At 40.2% G+C, this 19,332-nt stretch overlaps 1 protein-coding gene across 2 annotated transcripts in view; it reads right to left on the minus strand.

The window, feature by feature from the left end:
- frmpd3 (FERM and PDZ domain containing 3) overlaps positions 1 to 18,634 on the minus strand; it is an 87,235-nt gene extending 68,601 nt beyond the window's left edge. The window contains exon 1 of one of the 2 annotated variants that reach the window (XM_063491696.1): positions 18,139 to 18,278. The gene's annotated coding sequence lies outside the window, so the exon portion shown is untranslated. Of the gene's footprint in view, positions 1 to 18,138 lie in introns of both variants that reach the window. The other variant, XM_063491686.1, reaches the window with a different exon arrangement.
- Between the last annotated feature and the right edge of the window lie 698 nt (positions 18,635 to 19,332).

Below are 19,332 nucleotides of genomic sequence, written 5' to 3' on the forward strand. Positions count from 1 at the left end.
ACATTATATGAGACTTTATTGGCTAAATGTTTGAGTCCAACATTGTTAGATCTACATCTGAGAAAGTTTGACCAACATTGTTTTGGCTAACAGAAACAAAAACAGCAGGGCTTAGTGACAGAAAAGTTCTGGATACCCTGCACACCTCACCTCAGTATCGCCGTCACTGAACATGAGTGAGCTTCACTCACTCATTGACTCGTACCGGACTCCTTTCACAAAGCTTTACAGCCTATATCAGAATAAATAAATGTGAACGCCCAGCATATTGACAGCTAAGGTAAACAGACTTGCAGCTTACACTCTAAAATTATACACTTTCAGTGCAATTCAGTGGAGTGCAATCTGCAATCTACTGACATCTAGTGGTGAGATTTTACACACTGTACCTTTAACTTTGTGCAATTCCAGTTTACCTATTGCAGCGGTTTCTGTGCTGGTAAGATTTGTCACAGTGCTCTCTCTAACATGTTTAATGTATTGATAGATCAATACTGCATTGTTATGGTAATAATAAAAACTGTTTAGTCATTGAAATCCATTAGAGACTTTCCCTTATTTGCATCCTTTCTAGCTGAGCTGGGAGAGATCCTGCTACTCTGTATCTGTATTAACTTTTCAATTAAATCTGCATTATGATGATGAATTATTATTTATAAGACTCTTATGCACTTTTTAATGGTAGGATTGCATCGAAAGAGCAGCTTAACAATGTGAAATCCTTATCTAATGAGCTCTTGTATTTTTTTCCTCTGCTTATATTTACATGTGAACTGGAGGGCTGATTTACTTAATGAATACATTACATTACTCGTATTACTTAACTCACTGATCATTTTCATCATGCACTGACTGTAGTTGCCATAACGCCATTGATCACAGCAGTATTTGTTTAAAAAAAGAAAGTATTATGGCAGACACACATACACAAAAGAAAAGAGTCTGCCTCTCTGTGTGTGTTGACTGTACCGCTGTTTTAGAGAATGAATGTGCGGAGTGATTGACTGCAGTGAGTGCTTTTCCTGAGCCCCTGTAGCTGCTACATATGGGGTGGAACAAACAAGTGTTCTAAAGATTAGTTTGTTCAAGTTGTTTATTATAATAATTTTTTTTCATGGATCATATACAACCCCAGTGATCTCAGAGATATCAGCATCCAGACGGTTTCGCAAACAACAAACTGGTCGGCTGCTTTATCTAGCCCTCGATGCCCACCTAATATTTCTAGCTTCCCATCTGAACACAGAGGGCTGAAAGCAGCCCTGCTTCTCAAGGGAGGAAAACGCAATTTGGAAAGGAGTGAATAAAATGAGTCATCAATATCTGATCGGCTGATTTATGGGAAACGAGCCAACAGAGAGTCTGAGAAAAACTGAATTGAAATCAACACATTCTGCGTTTATGGGAAAACATATGTGAAATAGAATCATGCAAACTGAAGCAAAGGGCGTGACAAAAACGTTGAACTAAACCGTGATCGCCACTCTGCAGCGAAGAGAAGCCTGCAGTTAACGCAATTTTCACCTTGAGATAAATGCTGGATTGAAGGCATATTCATATGATGGCAGGCTGCTGCTCTTTCTTTTACTTAATTTCCTTTAAAATGTACAATTAATCTGATTGTGTTTCCTGGAAAAAGGACAAAAACCTGCAGCTGTGATTGTGCATCATTGCTTCTTTAGCCAAAATTAGATGTAACATCCTTCTGTGTATTGCCGCAGCAAACTCTAGAAACTGATTACAGTTTAGTCATTCCAACCAATGCTTGATATGCACATATCCCAACAGGGTTTAGCATGAATATTGTCTTATTTATTATTCATCTTCTATGTTTCTCGCACTCTGTGTTGTCAGCACATTTATTGAGAACACATGCACTCTGAAAAATGATTTCCGAGCCAGTTTTTACTGAATTCCCCAGAGGAATGACAGACCATTAGGATAGGAGTTTTCTGAATCAAGGCTTTTCACCTCGGCGTTGGTGCACAATTTATCACCGCTGCACTCTTCACAGAAATATACTTTTTCATCAACACTGAGATAATAGGCACACACGCCATTAACTGTATTTCTGTGGTTTCTTCTGTTTGTATTTTGAATAAGAATACACAGAAATGATGTGTAGCGATAGAGGAAGCGTATGCTCCCAACAGTGGGTTTACTGCAGCACAATATTTCACTAACACATCTGTGATGAATCTGTCTTAGTCTGAAGAAGCTCTTGGTGACTTTTAATCTTGGCTGTGGTCTCCTGGCAGGTGGTCTAAGTGCCCTTCATTACAGGCCGATCCTTCTCCAGAGAATGTACTCCACTGCCTGCTGAAGATCAGGCCTCCCACATTACCTGCAGACCATTAATTAACAAGATGAGAGCTTCATCTCAGCAGTGGCCCTCAGCTCAACAAACCACGATCACTTAGAGACTGTAAAATTTCTAGACAAGATCAATGGTGGCTCTGATTTCATAAATCAGCCAATAAGACACCCAGCCGTGTTTGTAACCATCAGCTAATGTCGAAAAGGAGAAGACATCGGAAGGGGATGACCCTAATTTCTGTCTCAAGGGTTGTGTGTGTGATTTGTAGCTCTGTTTACGGAGAGGCACAACAATAGCTAAAGCAGACCTTTTATGCTTATTTTGTGTGTATGTGTGTTAATGTACACTCACTGGCCACTTTGTTATATACACCTAGGTTCAACTACTCTTAAATACAGATATCTAAACAGATATCGCATGGTGGCAACACAGTGCATTTAGACATGTAGACATGGTCAAGGCACCCCGCTGAAGTTGAAGGTGATTTCAGTGACTTTGAGTGTGACATTGTTGCTGGTGCCAGAGGGTCTAGCTTTGCCGGTCTGTGTATCCGATCAGAAACTGGTGATCTACTGGTATTTTCCCACAAAACTATCTCCAGAGTTTACAGAGTGGACTGACTAAAGAGGAAATATTCAGTGAGCGGCAGTTCTCTGGGTGAAACTGCCTTGTTTATGTTAAAGGTCTGATGAGAATGGCTAGACTGCTTTGAGCTAATAGGAAGGAAATAATTAACTGGTTACAACCAAGATATGCAGGAGAGCATCTCTGAATGTACAACATGTCCATCCTTGAAGCAGATTGGCAACAGAAGCAGAAGACCACACTGGGTACCATTCCTATTGCATAAAACAGAGGTTTCAGTTCAGCTCACTAAAATTGGACAACAAAAGATTGGAAAAATGTTGCCTGGTCTGATAAGTGTAAATTTCTTCTGTAGCATTCACATGGTAGGGTCAGAATTTGGCATAAACAATATGAAATAATGGATCTATTCTACCTTGTATCAAAAGTTCAGGCTGATAGTGGTGGTGTAATGGTGGTGGGTCTCTAGATCTCAGTCCAGTGGAGCGCTTTTGGGATGTGGTGGCATAATTGATGTGCAGCTTACAAATCTGCAGCAACTGTGTGATGCTGTCATGTTCTAAAGGCTCCAGCCCAGTACAAGCCAGGTGTTCCTAATAAAGTAAGTGTATATTGTCACAATGGAAGATGAAACATTGAAATGAATTAAGAGTTTTACGTTAGACATAATAAATAATGAGGTCATCAAAAGGAAAAGTTCAGGTAATTCTGAGCCAAAGCACCTTCGAGCAGCTTGGGCTTGGTGTTATAAACATCAGTGTTTCAGACCTGATGTTCTATTTCCTGTTCTGTATGACCACAGAAGCTCCATCCATGTACATAAAAAAAATCATGCATTTTGAACTGTAAATCGATAAAGTTCAACTATTAAAATGTGGATCTAGAAATTATAATATTAGGTTCACTTCAAGAAAGGACAAGAATATAAATTTGAGATATTTTTTCACACTTTTCCCAAGTGAGTCACTTTTGAGGGGATCAGACTGAATATGTTAATGTTACATGTTACAATAATGAATCTCTTTTTATGTCTTAAGTGGTCATAGGATTACAGATTCATTTTCACAGCTGATGCCACTACGAAGCAATGCACTAATAACAAAGAACTGTTAGCATGTGTGAAAGAGGGTTAAATGAGTAGATAAATTAATGAATTCACAAATTTATTCTTTCTCTTGACGTCAGATTCCCATATGCCCATTTCTATAATTTTACTTCCTTTTAACACTGTTAAGAGACTCCTTCCTAATTGAGGACAAAATCCACACAGTTGTCTTCTTAACTTTTGAGAACAAAACTTCTTCTTTGTGTTCCTATTCTTTTGCTGCAAGGGGGAGATGCTTAAAGAGAATTTCATAGTATCTTTGGAAGATTTTCTCTTCAGAAGATTTCCTCTTCATTCATTAATCATTATATTAGATTGACTTTATATTTTCATCTCTATATTCACACTAGATTTATTATCCATCATCACTGCGTTGAAAGGACATCAGGAAGGGATTTCTTACTGGCATGTACAAGTACAAAAATGATTACAGCAAACAAAAACTGCGTTAGTTTAACTAGACCTCGAGCTCATAGTCAATATCCTACTGGGGTTTACAGGTGGATGCTGGGAGAGGTGCAGAGGTCGAAACAGCAGGCAGCAATGCCAGGCTCCTGTGGTATTGACAAGCCAGTGGGGGAGATGGGAAATCTGATGCTAAAACTGACCTGCAGGTAATTCTGGTGTATATCCGTAAACATTATGTGCAGAGTGAGGCATGTCACGCGTATGGAAGAAGCTTAAATTAAGTGTCTTAACTAACCTCCAGGCTTTGCTCCATTTTACAGTCTTTAAGGATAAACATAAAATTTCTGGTAAAGACCTTATGACCTTATTTGAATACAATAAAATAACTTGGGATATATTTAAGCTCTCTCGGATTACGGATACTGGGTTCTGTAGATTTTTTTCTGTCCTCACAGAAAAACAAATGTCAGTGTGTAAGAGTAATAAAGGTCTTGATAAAAAAAAAAAAGGAGGAGCCTGTTTTATGGCCCATTTGAACTGTCCAGGAGATTCATACATACAGTGAATGTGCTTTTCCAGGGTTAATTATTATTAGTTCATTATATAAAGGTAAATGTCAGCAATTCTGCTGATACTAGTATCAATAATTAGGTTTACGCTTCACCGACCAAGGTATTACTCTGTTCTGATATCACATTGCTCATAAATGTGTTCAAATATCTGTGCTGTGATTTATGGTTCATATTTTTACATTTCTACAGTTTCCTCTGCTTCATGACTTAATAATCACATCATCTAAAATATTACTTAATATTATTTCATTATTAACAGATAGATAGTTAGATAGATTTAAGTGATATCCTTACTTTATAATTATTATATGGACTTTAATTAAAAAAAAATCCTCTAAACCTTGTCAACTAAAACTGTAATCATTTGAATATATGTTAGCATTTTCATCTTTACCACAATCTGCACCATCATCCAACTGTATTGCATATGTATATTGTATATTGTCCAGTGAAAAATTCTTGAACCACCCTAATTTCTTTATCTTTATTTTGTTTCAAAGGAGACAGATATTCTTGTAATTTTGTAATGTACGTGATCTTGATCAATTCCTCTGCCAAGGCCTTTCAAAGGTTTCTTTGAATATTGGCTGCTTTTTCAATTATTTTCAGTCCAGCCCTTATATTTGAGCATCTTCAGAGAATTTTTTGTTTGTTTATTTGTTTGCTTGTGTGTCTGCTAAATCACTTAACTCATTCAAGGCTAAAGCGAGCACCTAACTCAAGGGATTAGTTAGCGTTTCATCTACACATAACAGAAAACTTAGCAAAGAATCAATTTTAAATGGTATTTTTGTCACAAAAACACATCATTTGTTCACATTTCCTCAGTTGAACACAGCTTGGCAGTCAACGATATGATTCCCAAAGGGCTATTAGCGCAAAATATGCTCTGAACATTATACTGAGAAAAAAATGGCAGGCCTAATAAAACTATCTACAGCAGACAAACAGTAACTGAAAGTCATGTCCTTAAGAAATGGGGGGGGGACAAAGCAATGATGCTGGACCTGAGAGGCACATCTGGCCCTTCAGTTGATTCTTCTGTTCAGTGAAGCCTCAACAGAAATGGTCTCAGTGGAAGGATGGCTGTCAAGAAGCCGTTCACAAGGAAGGGAAACAGGAAGAAAGGGCTGAGGTATGGCAAAAAAATCAAAAGAACTGGACTGAAAATCAGTGGAAGCAGGTCTTATAAAGTTCAAGCATATTTAAACATAAACAACACAGTTTGAAAGGCATAAAATAGTAGCAAGTTAACAAGTTGATCCCCAAAGAACTATTAACTATCCTCAAAAACGTTAACCTTGACACGAGGAAGACAAAAAAGGAAAGACAAAGAAGTGGCAGGCCTACAGTAAATATCTAGGGCAGATGAACAGTATCTTAAAGCCATGTTCTTAAGAAACAGGACGTTTTTAAGACATGGTGGAGGTTCTGATGGAGGTGCTTTGATGGTGGTATTGGGGATTTTGTCAAAATTGATGGAATTATGAACATAGATAAGTACCATCAGATTTGGATCCCTCATGCAATACCATCTGTAAAGTGTTTGGTTGGCAACGACTTTGTTTTCCAGCATGACAATGACCCCAAACACATTGCCAGCGCAGTAAAAGCAAATCTGGATAGAAAAACACACGATGGAACAGCTTCAGACATGGATTGTCCTCCCCAGAGCCTGGATCTCAACATTATTGAAGCAGTTTGGGATCATCTTTGCAGGGAACAGAATAAAAGGCAGCCAACATCGAAAGAAAAGCTTTAAATGTCTTTTAAGACACCTGGAGAACTATTCCTAAAGACTACTTCAAGAAATTACAAGAAAGCTTGATTAAGAGAGTTCAGACTGTGTTGAAGAATAAAAGCGGTCACATTGATTATTGACTTTAAAGCTCTTTAAAATGGTACAGACTCTGTTTCTGCCTTTTACACTGTATCTCCATGTATGTTTGAACATGTTTCAATACATTTCTGCACATATTTTCCAGGCAAACTATAAAAAAATGTGGAGGTGTCTCAAGACTTTTGTGTGATACCATTGACTGACTTGTTTAAATATGTTCTGTGAAGACAAATAAAGTCAACGCTGATGTTCATTGCTCAGTCATTAATTCGTGGCAGGCTGATATTTATGTGAGAACATGTTCTGCATAATAACACATTTAGTATGCCAAATTACATTAAAAGTTCATATTGGGCTGCATCTCTCCCTCAGGGTTGTAGAAATTTAGATGTTGGAAGGATGGCTGCTTATTCAGTAAAGCCACTTCTCTTTTTTCCTTAAAGAGTCTGAACCCATTAAAATTTTAAATTAGTCTTTTCTGAAGAGAATGAATGTACCCTCGCACAACCTTGTTGTCACTGCAGCTTTTTGTGAAAGTCTTTATGTTTGTGTGTGTGTGCGTGCGTGTGTGTGTGCACATCTGTACGTGCAGATGCGGTGCGGGGTGTTTGGAAGAGACTCTCTTACAGTAATAACTCCTCGTGGGCTGCTGTAGCTGTGCGTACTCTTGATGAGTGCACACATTCGATCATGCACACACGCAGGATGTAGTGTGCATGCTAACAGCCCTGTGGGCTGAAAGCTACAACCCCCGAAACAGTCTGCAGATGAAAATAAACCCTGTCTGTGTGCTTTTCAAAACTATTCGGTTACACAAGCAATCAGTCTGATTCAAACAGAATCTGACATAGTAGCATCCAAGTACAAATCTGAGCTTTTTGTTGGAGCCGTAGCTCATGTTTGTACATAGACATGCTGTGTTGACAGCAGAATCTAGCAGGGCTTTATGCAAGAAAGCATCATGATCTACAGGGGAATTACACCGTCTGCCTGCCGTGACTAAGTTAGCAGAATATTAAATGCACATTGTTGCTTTCTCTGCATGTTAATGGATTACCTACAAAAACATACATGTTTGCAGAGAACGAATATGGCATTATTAGGTGCAATGTAATATCTGAGGAGGGATGGCACTTTATCTTTTTCTACAACTGATTTAAAGAATTATAAACATGGAAAAAGGCAGTTAAATTACAATCCTGTCAAACTGTGGTTATCAAAAATTTGGAACTGGATCCGATTTTCTGCTAACTTAACTGAAGAAATGTTGCTAATTATTGTATTTAACGAGCTGTGAGGTGCGTGGAAAGGTTGCTAGTCTACACAGAGCTACGCTAACATCCACACCTATGACCAATTTAGAATCGCCAATTAACCTAGCGTGCATGCCTTTGGAAATAATAGGCACATTAAGAATAGCCTTTCTACCTAGGCATTATCTATACTTTATCTGTTACACTGCACACTCTAGCAGTTTGCAATATTTCAGATAAGGCTTCCATAAAATTAGTTAAAATTAAAAAATAGATTTTTTTTCAGTATGAACTTCCTTTTTAAGGAATAATTTAAAATCATGGTAATGTACACATGCAAACTTACCTACACACACACACACATACATGTATGCACACACACACCTGTGAGCACTGATAGTATGTCAAAGTGTTTCATTTTCAGACCTTTGAAGTGAATCCCTGTATTATGAGGAAAGGTTTTATCTTTGGCTTGCACCGCTTCAGGGAGGGAGCAGAACACACTTCAAAGAACCTCGCAAATCTCCACAGAAAGACAATAACAGAAGATTGAGATGAATCCTCAGAAATGTTTACTCCAACAAATCACAAGTATCAGGAGAGATTCTCATAGTTTTAACCTCTCATTAGATATTTTCTTGAGAGGGAACAGTGTTTCGTTTGCAGTAGGTGTAATGTGATTGGAACAGTGAGAGGAGCTTTTCAGTATTTTATCTGTACCACCATCTCCTCCTCCATCCACCCATTTTACATCTAACCAAAGTTAGGCTGTGGTTGCAGCAGGTTAAGTAATATTTCAGGTGTCCTTCTAGTTCCATCTGTGGGCTCCAGAGGTGTTCACAGCTCAGATGAGATTATATAACCTCAAATGCAGCTGGCTCCTCTAACCTCTCATGCTCATAAGAAATCTAAATCAACTGCTTCATCTTCCGTCTCCACTTCCTTGTTTGGTCAGCTGTACTGACAAACCACCTGCTGGTCCGTCTCGCTTCATCTTATCTTTACTTGCGAACAAAATCCTGAGACCTCAGATCGAGATGCTGCTGATTAACAAAGTTTCCAAGTCTCCGAGTCCACTCGGGTCTGAGCGACATAAATTTAATCAATCAATTAATCCAGCAGTGAGCAGGAGTGTGTGTTATTTGTTTTTCCACAGATTCGTCCACAGAGACTTTACATTACAATGCACCAACTTTGCATGCAGACTTCAAGAGAACAAGACATCAAGAGCAGTCAGGAATGAGTACTCGGCCATGCTGTCTCCAGCTGTCTGTGCCCATTTCCGCAACGGAGGCTTCATGCCATCTGCTTCACACTCTGCTGCAAAGTGCCCCAGCGTGTGCTGAAGGTCATGTTATGATGAAACCAGTGGAACCATGTCAACTACAAAAAAGCAGAGGCACAATTCTGAGGCTCCCTAAACAGACAGCGAGACGAGGGGCAACCCCGAGAGTCCAACACGGGTTAAAAATGACGTTGGACTTTGCGCCACAGATCACACACCTGTTGGTAAAGCCAGGCTTACTCTGTGTGGTTTGTAAGCATTAGTGCACTTCCAAAAGAAGAAGAAGGAGCTAGCTCAGCAGCACAATATTGTCAGAACACAGTGGCGAGGTTGGGGTCAAACACAGTTTTCATTACAAATGACTGTGAAACAGCAGATGCAAGAAAAAAAATGCAAATGTGAAAAGTAATCTTCTGTGATCTCACATGGAGCAGCAGTACAGTAAGAACAGGCTTCCTCTAACAAAATGCAGTTTTGTATGCAGCTGAATACTCCGGTGTTATGTTTGGTTCCCCTTTCTTTCTTTTCTTTCTGCTTCTTGACTTGACTGATTACTTCAAGCTTGTCTGTAATCACGATGGGAAAACCTGCATCACTGTGTAGAATGAGAAACAAATCATTTCTGGATGGTTGGGGAGAATTATAAAAATCCTCTGCTCACACGCTACCATACTGTAGTTGCTCTGGCCTCCATTTTGTGACTGTTATGAGGTGGAATTTTTTTTATTGGTGTACAGTACAGCCAGAGAACAGCAACATACGATTCCTAGTTCTACACTAAATCAGTGATTTGATGATCTGTTGTACTCTTTTACATAAATGGTTCAATTTTGTCAATAAACAAGTGGTTGCAGTGTTAAAAATAAAACAACTATGAGCTGTGAGACTCCCCTGATCATCATCCCTCTTTTTGTTGTTTATATAACGGATCCTGTGTCTGTGCGATCTCCTGATCTCAAATCTCCATCTTGCGAGCAGCTGTAAGGCTTCCAATTTGCAGCAATGGCAGCAGACGTGGAAATCTTGCGCTTTTCTCAAGACTTCTAGAGATTTATTAAAAGTGGTGCTTTGTGAAAGAGGCAGCAGGTCCACTGCAGGCTGTGATTTAGAAAAATCTTGGAGAGCTGCACTCTCTGCTGATGTGAAGGTTCCACTTCACAGAGCTATATCTGGTTTAAGAGTGACGCAGTTCTTTTCAGGCAGCTTGTTAGGAAATGCCCCACATTTGGAGACGATCATGATTAGCAACCCAGAGTTTCTACCTGTGGGACAATTAAAATACCAGAAGAGGATTCTCGAGGCTTGAACTATGCATAAAGTGGGGCAGGGCTCAAGTTGCTTTCGGTAGAAGTGAAAAGCTGTTCATGCATTTGTAGTATTTTTTAAAACCTCATCTAAGAATGCTTGAAATGTGCTGTCAAAATGTACTTTCTAACAGTTTTAGATCTCAGCAGTGAAAAATGAGCACCATCCATCATCTGTGACGCCACATCCTTTTGTGCATCTTGTGTCCCATCTCTGTTTGTCAGACTCGATGAACAGATTTCATTAAAAAAATATATTGATCCAACTTTTGTCACTTTTACTCAAATTATATGAAAAAAAGAGTAATTCCTCTATTCAAATAATACAAAAAACTTGTACTGCACTCATTTCTTGATATTTTGTTAGGAAATTTGTAATTTTCCAATTTATTCAAACACGTGCGCACTTACATGGAAATAGAGTATAGAAGGCAAAAGCAGAGTTTATACAATTCCAAGCTTCAACGTCAATATTTGGTATGACCACCTTTACTCTTCAACATAGCAACACTCTTAGGAAAACTTATAATTTCTGTAAGTAGTGTTTAAAAAAAGTTCTCTGGGCTTCTTCAAGGACATTCAAACCACTTTTTTTGTATGTTAGATGCCTTTTGTTTTGTCCTCTGACAAGATGATGATCCCACACTTTGGGAGGAGAGAAGAGGAGAGGCATTCCTCTGTGTGCTTTTCTGTTGTTTTACATCATTGGTGGTGTGTATGGGTTCATTGCCATGCTGAAAAATGGCATTGTTTCCAATCAGATGCTTTCAGATGGTATTGCATGGTGGGTCATAATCTAAAGGTACTTTTCTGCTTTCTAATTCCACTAATTTTGACAAGATCTCCAACACCACTGGCTGAAATATGGCCCCAAACCATGACAGAGCCTCCACCGTGTTTTACAACAGCTGCTGTTGTACTGCTCTCCTGACCTCTTCTGTGACAATGATTTGAACCAGAAAGTTCAAAGCTGGATTTATCAGTCCGTAAGACCTGTTGCCACTAGCACCTGTTCACCCTGCTCGGTGTTTCCCTTCTTTAAGAATGACTTCTTGACAGCCACTGAGTCCTTTTGTCGTTGTTAGTGAGGAGTACAAGGGCCAGATGTAACTCTGTCAGGTCTTTTGCTGAATTCTTTCCTGTTTCTTAAGAATATCATTTTAGATTCCACTGATGAAATGGGAACAAGAGATGTGCTTTTGTGTCATGCTGCGAGTGTCTAAAGATACAGTTTAAAGTTGATGATTTGCCAAGTTGTCTGTTACTGTATGGGCAGATATGACACTGCGTCATATACAAACAAAAGAAAACATGAAATAAATTGAAAAAACAAAGACTAAAGAAAAACATTTTTAAAAAAGGAAAAAAAAAAACTTCCAAATGCCGGGAAGGTATTATGCAAGACTAGTATAAAAATGACAAGAAAGCATAGCTCCTACTGAGCAAGATATAAAGAAATGAGGGGTTGTTGAAGACTTTTTGCACAGCACTGTGTATAATACACATTTCAGTGACTGTGAAAACATGCATTAGGACAGTTTTAGTGCTTACAGTAAAGGTTTAGATAATAGTTTGATTTTTTGTTTTACTTAAGAATATTCATGTAAATGTTTGAACCTTTGCTTGTGCAGATCAGCTCTTTTACAAATTAAAAAATGTAAAACTGCAGCCATTTGAAGCTTGCATAATCAACATTGTTGTTCCACGTGTTTTCTAGTATTTCAACAGTATAGACGCACGTGTAAACAAGATTTCATGAATAGAAAGGAACAACACAACAGGACCTGAGAAGTGGGAGAGGTGGGAGATGGGGTTGAAAGAGAGACACAGGGAGAGCATCAGTAAAAGAAATCCATTAAATCCTTTTGAAATATTGAGTAAATACTTGTGTTTTCTACACATGTGGACATGGACTGTAGATGATGATAAAAAAAGGCCCTGATGGCTCTTCAGTTTAGGCTCCCTCAATGATTCGCTCATTCCTCAGTGGCCATATCGCCACCTTCCCTCTCCTCACAACATCACCCATGGCTAGTTTTCTAAAACTGACCTCACTTGCAGAATCGAGTTTTTATAGTAAACAAATGTAGCACATTTAAAATCCTTGTTTTTCCGCCCGCTAAAAAATGAAAACCTCTGAAAAAGCAAACCTGCAAGAAACACTGCAGTCATCTGTTTTCTTTGTAAAACCTGCAGGAAGACACAGAGGCACAGAGAGTGGACTAGATGGGAAATTTGTGACGCCCAACCATGAAATGCTATGGATATTTTAATGCTGCCTTTGGCACGCTATGGTGACAGAAAAGGGAACGTGACGCCACAGTTAAAAAAGTAATTAACTTTATGGCCCCTGGCTATGTTTGTACCCTGCAAAACAACAACAGCAACAACAAGAAAAAATCTTCAACACGATCCTACCAATGATGATTATGTTTTGACTTGTGCGAGTGTGTATATGTGTGTGTAAAGGATGCAAAATTATATTATGTTTGAGAGAATGCAAATGTTCTCCTCAAAGGCTGCACATATCTCCAATGATGATTCATGACCCTGAGCATATTCAGCATACTGCTGGTACATTGCTACAGATCTGAATCCTCCATTTCTGGCTTGAAAGCTCTTGGCTTGAAAGCATTCAGAGTTAGAGTTAATTCCTTGAGTTTATATGTTAATTTTTTATATGCTATTTTCTACACTGTATGCTAACGGTAAAAGTGATGTGGTATGTTTGGCTTCAAAATGTACAAAATGAAGGGCGAGGTCAGAGTGAGTTACAACGACAAAATGAAATTAGTCATTTCAGAAGTGCCACAAAATGACATATGGTCATGTTCAAGTGACTGAGCCCAGAAATGGTTGTGGTAATTATGACGGGAGCAAAAGAGGAAATAAGGTGCCATTGTTGTACAGCGGCAAAGCCAGAGCATGGGGGTGGATGAGGGTTGAGGTGGATGGGTGACTCAGCAAAAAACATCATTTTAACAAGATATACAACTGCTCATTTCCTGTTTCACACAGTCAGCAAAAGGGATCTAAAAGCTCCTTATTGTTATAGACCCAACAAGTTCTCCGGCTAAATGGCGTCGTTTATTTCTGCCATCTGAAATGACCCCATTAAAGGATACATTAGGGCGCAGGAAAGGTGACTCGGAGCTTGGAGTACGAGACTTTTTAAAAAAGTTTTCACTTGCTATCGTTTATTTTCACTTCCTCCTTAGTTAAGTTGAACCACAGAGTTAAGAGTTAAACTCTACTCAAACCTTTCACATATCAAACATGCACTCACCAGTTTGCATGCCCACTTATGTTGCTTAATTGTAAACAAAAATAAGAGTGGGTTTTGTAGGTTGCAACTACAGCTTGCACAAGGAGGCGTTGTTTAAATGCATAAATTCTAACTTGCATACATTGAATCTGTGTATTTTTTTTTTACTGACAAATGGTTAAAATTGCTCTTCTTCCTCCCACATTGATGAATATGCATTTAACAAAGATATACTCAAGCTTATTTACAGAATACAGTATGTCTTCTACCACAGAAAGTTTTTTCTTAAGCTGCGTCCACACATATGGCTTTGAAGCTGACAGCTGGTCGCTTTCCAGGCATTACGAGCTCTGGTACGCCTACTGTAGATAGCCCTCTAATATATTTACTACCAGGTAATGTGTCAATCAACAATAGCCTGCATTCTTGTTTATAGGCGCTTCAAGTCCTCACTCTAAAGTTGGGAAAGGTTAAGGATCTGCCCACTTTGTATCTGTCTTGGTTATTTCACCTGTAATTACTTGAAGTCACCCAGTGTCGCTGACTTTCTAGGTCCTCTGGTCACCACACCAGTGCCAATGTGGATGGAGCTTCAGTGTTTGTGCAGCATAGACCTCCCAAAAGAGTTTTCACTCTTGTGCAAATTGCCTGTTGGGCTATGATTGACTTTCTAAAGCAACATTTTGCTCTACCCTTTAGTTACCAAGTGTTTTGATGGAAGACATTTTTATCACCATCGCTGTGACAACTTTCCAGAGGTGTAAAAATTCTGTGTTTTGGCATCTAATAGGCCTTCACACCCGGGGATGTTTTTCTCAAACTGGACTTGCTGGATAATCTTCATGTCTCATTAGACGGGTACTCGAAGTAATGTATCCCAACCAATAAAAAACTGTGGTGGTTTGAAAGCAGGTTAATAGTGAGTCCACAGGTTAAGAGAAGCATGGTTCTGAGGTGGAGGGCTGACCATAAGGACACAGATATATTATAATCCAGTGTTCAAAGTCTGCTTTATTTTTATGTATGCTGCACATGCTTCCTTTTCCCAGTTGATAGTTTGGGATCCTGGCCAAGTTAAGCAATGAGTTCACACTGCACTGCTCTTCTGCAAAGCAATAGCATGATTCTCAGAAATCTGCTGGCACAAAAGACCAATTAATATGCATGTTGTTACTCAGATATTTATTACCACAGTAACACTGCCAGTTTATTACTGTTTTTCTGTCTTGTGTGCGTCTGAGCTGTGGCCTCCAGTTTGGCCAAACTGGCCCTGAGATACAGCACCAGAAACAGCTGGTTGTCAAGGGTGACTGTAACAGAACATTGCAGATAGATAGATAGATAGATAGATAGATAGATAGATAGATATTTACCACCCACCTGCAACATTGTTGCGGATCAAGCACACCACCCGTGGCAACAGTACTCCCAATGGCAGCAGCCACCCCCAGCAGGGCAATGCAAAAAAACTGCTCAGAAACGGCTTGTACATGATAAACAGCCTAAGGCCTTCACCTAGTCTGCAGACTCCCCACTTCCAATCTGATGAAGCATCAGCAGGATACAGGCTGGAACAAGTCCAGTCCACAGAGACCCCACAAGTTACCCACAGATGGCATACCCTCAGAATCTCGGTCGATGATGTCTGAACTGGTCAGAGCTATTTTGGTGAGTTTAGAGACCTAAACTTGCCCTGATGGTTAATATTGCAGCTGGATGTCAATAAAATCAATTCAGTGGTACTGATCGGCAAATCCCAACATTCCAGGAAAGACAGGGATAATTTATCTCAACAAGACTGTAATAGCTCCATATTTTTGAGCTCTGGAATACCTGCTGTACAGTGTCATTCATTTTTTTAACCACATTTGATTGCAATAAAAATAAAAAACATCCCTACCCTTATCCTTTAATTACACTCTACATTGTTGCTTTCAAGTCCTGCAGAGCTTTGAAAACTGGACAGAAATCATTGTGCCTGACAAGACTGTAGATAGGCATCACTGCTTAGATTTAAAATCAAAGCAGCTGGTGCAAGTGTGCCTATTCATGTGCATCTCTGGAGTGCCCACGTGTCTTGCAACAGAGCTATCCACTTGTGCTCAACTATCAGGGTAAAATGTTCATGAGACTGAAATAATGCATGTTGTTTCCACTCATTTAAATGCCCTCTACTGTAATTGGTGTAATCGGTAGGTTTTATCTAGTGCCAAGTCTGTTAACTGTGCTTTTATGTGCCTCTTCAGAACTGCCAGCCTGTGCCAGCTAGTTCTCCTTACATGAAGCTGATTGGATTTTGAAAGCATGTCCAGGCTGTGTATTTGTCAGTGGTGGGCCTCTTACTCGGGATCTCTCAATGAGCCATATTATGAGAGGTTGATAAGTTTGTGCACTTGGGCAATGGCTGCATCGCAAGTTTTGTTAATTTGCTGTAGTCGATAACCTTGGGGCTGTATTGCTTCCTCTAATGACTAAGCAGAACTTGGCAGATAAGATGACATAGCAGCTGCATCTGAAAGCGCAATGTACAACAAGATCACATAAAATATTATTGGGCTTTAATGTGGCTTTAAATCATGTTTTATACATTCATAAAACATGTTTTTTCTGAAGTAAAATTTACCTGATAAACTATGCTCTACACCAGTGATTCTTGTTTACTGCCATACAATCAACCTACGCATATATTTTCCGCAAAAGCACACCTAATCAACCTCAGACATCCACTCTATCAAACCCCAGTCTAACCAGACTCTGAGTGAGCTGAGTGGCATTTAGATGGATGTTGCAGTATGGCTTTTAAAAACAACCTTTAAATCAGCCACCGTCCATTCTTAAACACGCCGCATAATGGAAAATATTGATATTTCTTGGCACATGTTGAATGTACTGCCTCTAGAATTAATCATGGCGTTGAAGCAAGTGTTCTCTCCACATCTGACTGGCTTCCCTCAATGCTCTCATTCTCTCTATTTGCTCCTACCCACTGTCTCTATAGCCTGCCTAGTCAAATGATGAGATCAGAGATGCCTGGTCATCTAAGTAATGGATTTCTTTCTGTTGATTCCTCCTGGGTCCATGGCCCTGCGTTCAGTGATGTATGCTCCATGCGACGGTACCGGACAGCTCATCTCTTTCAGCCACAGGCACCTCTGCATAAGCACATTCACCCAGAGCCAATCTCTGAAATGCACTTTGAGGCTGTTGCTGCCCCCTGGTCTTTGATATACACAGAAAAATAAAGGCATTGTAACCATTTTAAAGTCCTGTAATGAGTGTTAGAGGTGAGTTCAGGGGAAAGATCCTTCATTAGTAGAGGTTGTAAACTGACCTTTTCCCTGGTCTGCAGGGGATGCCACCACCATTTCATCTTTCGTATTAATAATTGTGATTGTTCAGTTTCACTTGCATCCTCTGTGTTAACCTCACACGGCTTCAACATGTGTTTGTTGCAGTTTCACCGCTCTTCCTGTGTTCATACCCAAACTTCTACCCTCATCTGTGCCATACTCGTACCCGTGGGCCAGTCCCGCTCTGCAAGTCGGCATCATTTCTTCAAAGTCCTGTGTGGCATTTTTGCGTCATTTCTTCAACATGAGCACTTTCAGCTACCCTGCCACTCCGTGAAATACAGCCTTTAGACTGTAATTGAAAAACTGTCCAAATGTGGAGTGTGGGATGAATATATGAATTACAAATGAAGCAGTAGGAGAAAAAAAACAAAAAAAAAAACAAAGCAAAATGGTCCCCCTCCTCCCAGCCCCAAAGCAGCACAAGCCCACAGTATATGACAGTCATATAAATTATACGAAATGTCATGGACTTTCAATCACTTGTTCTGTTTTGCTTTTTCTTCCCCGCTCCTGCTACCTCTCTGTTGTTTCCTCTTCATTCCCACTGACATTCCTCAGATGGATATCAGACCATGTCCTCCAGGAGACATATTCCATTATTATGCTGCCACAGTGCTCATCCACAGACCCATCTCCCTTCTAATCAATGGCCATGCAGCACAGCAGGCACACACAAACAAAACAGATACAAACCTTCAGTAAATAACCAAGCCAACAGTTGAACACTGATGAGGATGAAAAAAAACCAATGACATATTCTATATCTCAGACACATTGCCGATTCCTTCACATCTGCGCAGATCAATATAGATGGAAATCCAACAGAGTAGCCCCAGCTGTGCACCTCTTACCTGGTGTCTCTGTGGTGGTCCTTCTCTCAAGCTGTGCTTGTTGAAGACCCTCGCGTTACACAGCCATGCCCTCCTATATGGGCATACATCTGTGGGACAGATCAGAGCTCTGCTGTCTCTGTCGGCATGGAGAGGAGGAGGGAGCAAGGATCAGAGAGTCCTCCCAGCCGGCAGCCCCATCTAGCGCATCTCCTTGTGTCTCCCGCTCTCCCGGGTCATTCCAGCCAGCCCCTCAGCAACCGCAGAGCCAGGGAGCGAACGCGGGGGGATGGGAGGTGCTTAGAGGACTGAGACGGACATGGAACAGCGAGCAGAGCACCTCCTCCTCCTACATGTCTGACTGCAGCCGGTGGACATGCTGCAGCTGGAGTCTCTGTCCGGTTCCTGTTTGCTTCCAGTGCATGTGAGTGTGTGCGTTTCTGTGCATTTGCGCATCAGTGCCGGCTCCTGTCTGTGCTGTGTGTGGGGGGAAAAAAAGAGTCTGCCTACTGCCTCACTGTTAATGCTGCTGGTGGCACCGAGATGAGATGCTGAGGCAGTGTGAGAGAAGAAGAGAGAGAGAGAGAGAGAGAGGAGGAAGAGGTGCATGTGGGAACAGGGGAGGGACAATGGCAAGGGAGACTATTTGAAAGGTCCTCTTGCTCCGTCTATTAATATCAATCAATCAGAGATGCATGGCTGTGTTAATGACTCACTTGAACCTGCACGTGTGCGTGCGTGCGCAGGTGTGTGTGTGTGTGTGTGTGTGTGTGTGTCTGTGTGAGACGTGCAACAAAAGGGAAGAAAACAAAGGACAAATATATTTACATGAAATTAGGAGGTTACCTGTTTGTGTTCTGTGTAGCTTTCATGTGTTTTTAGTGTGCTTAAAATTGCTACCTGAGAAGTTTACAACCAGGCATCTACACACACGCAAAGGTACAGAGTAAATGCACATATATATTAAAATAAATGCACATAAAAAAAAAAAAAGGTACACCTAAATAGAAGCTCAGTATCTCTTCAGGCTATCACTATATCAACAAGCCCTAAGAACCTACAGCCTTAAAAGGCTACCTGCCTCCCCAATGCCCAGGGGAATGATATATCACACCTCAACACTCTGGAGAGAAGAGGAGAGGTGAAGAGAGGGGAGGAATAAAAATAAAATCCCCTGCAGTGAGACACCCCTCCGAAAAGAACTAAAAGGCAGGT

The sequence above is a fragment of the Pelmatolapia mariae genome, linkage group LG2 (genome assembly GCF_036321145.2).
Source record: "Pelmatolapia mariae isolate MD_Pm_ZW linkage group LG2, Pm_UMD_F_2, whole genome shotgun sequence".
Lineage (NCBI taxonomy): Eukaryota > Metazoa > Chordata > Actinopteri > Cichliformes > Cichlidae > Pelmatolapia > Pelmatolapia mariae.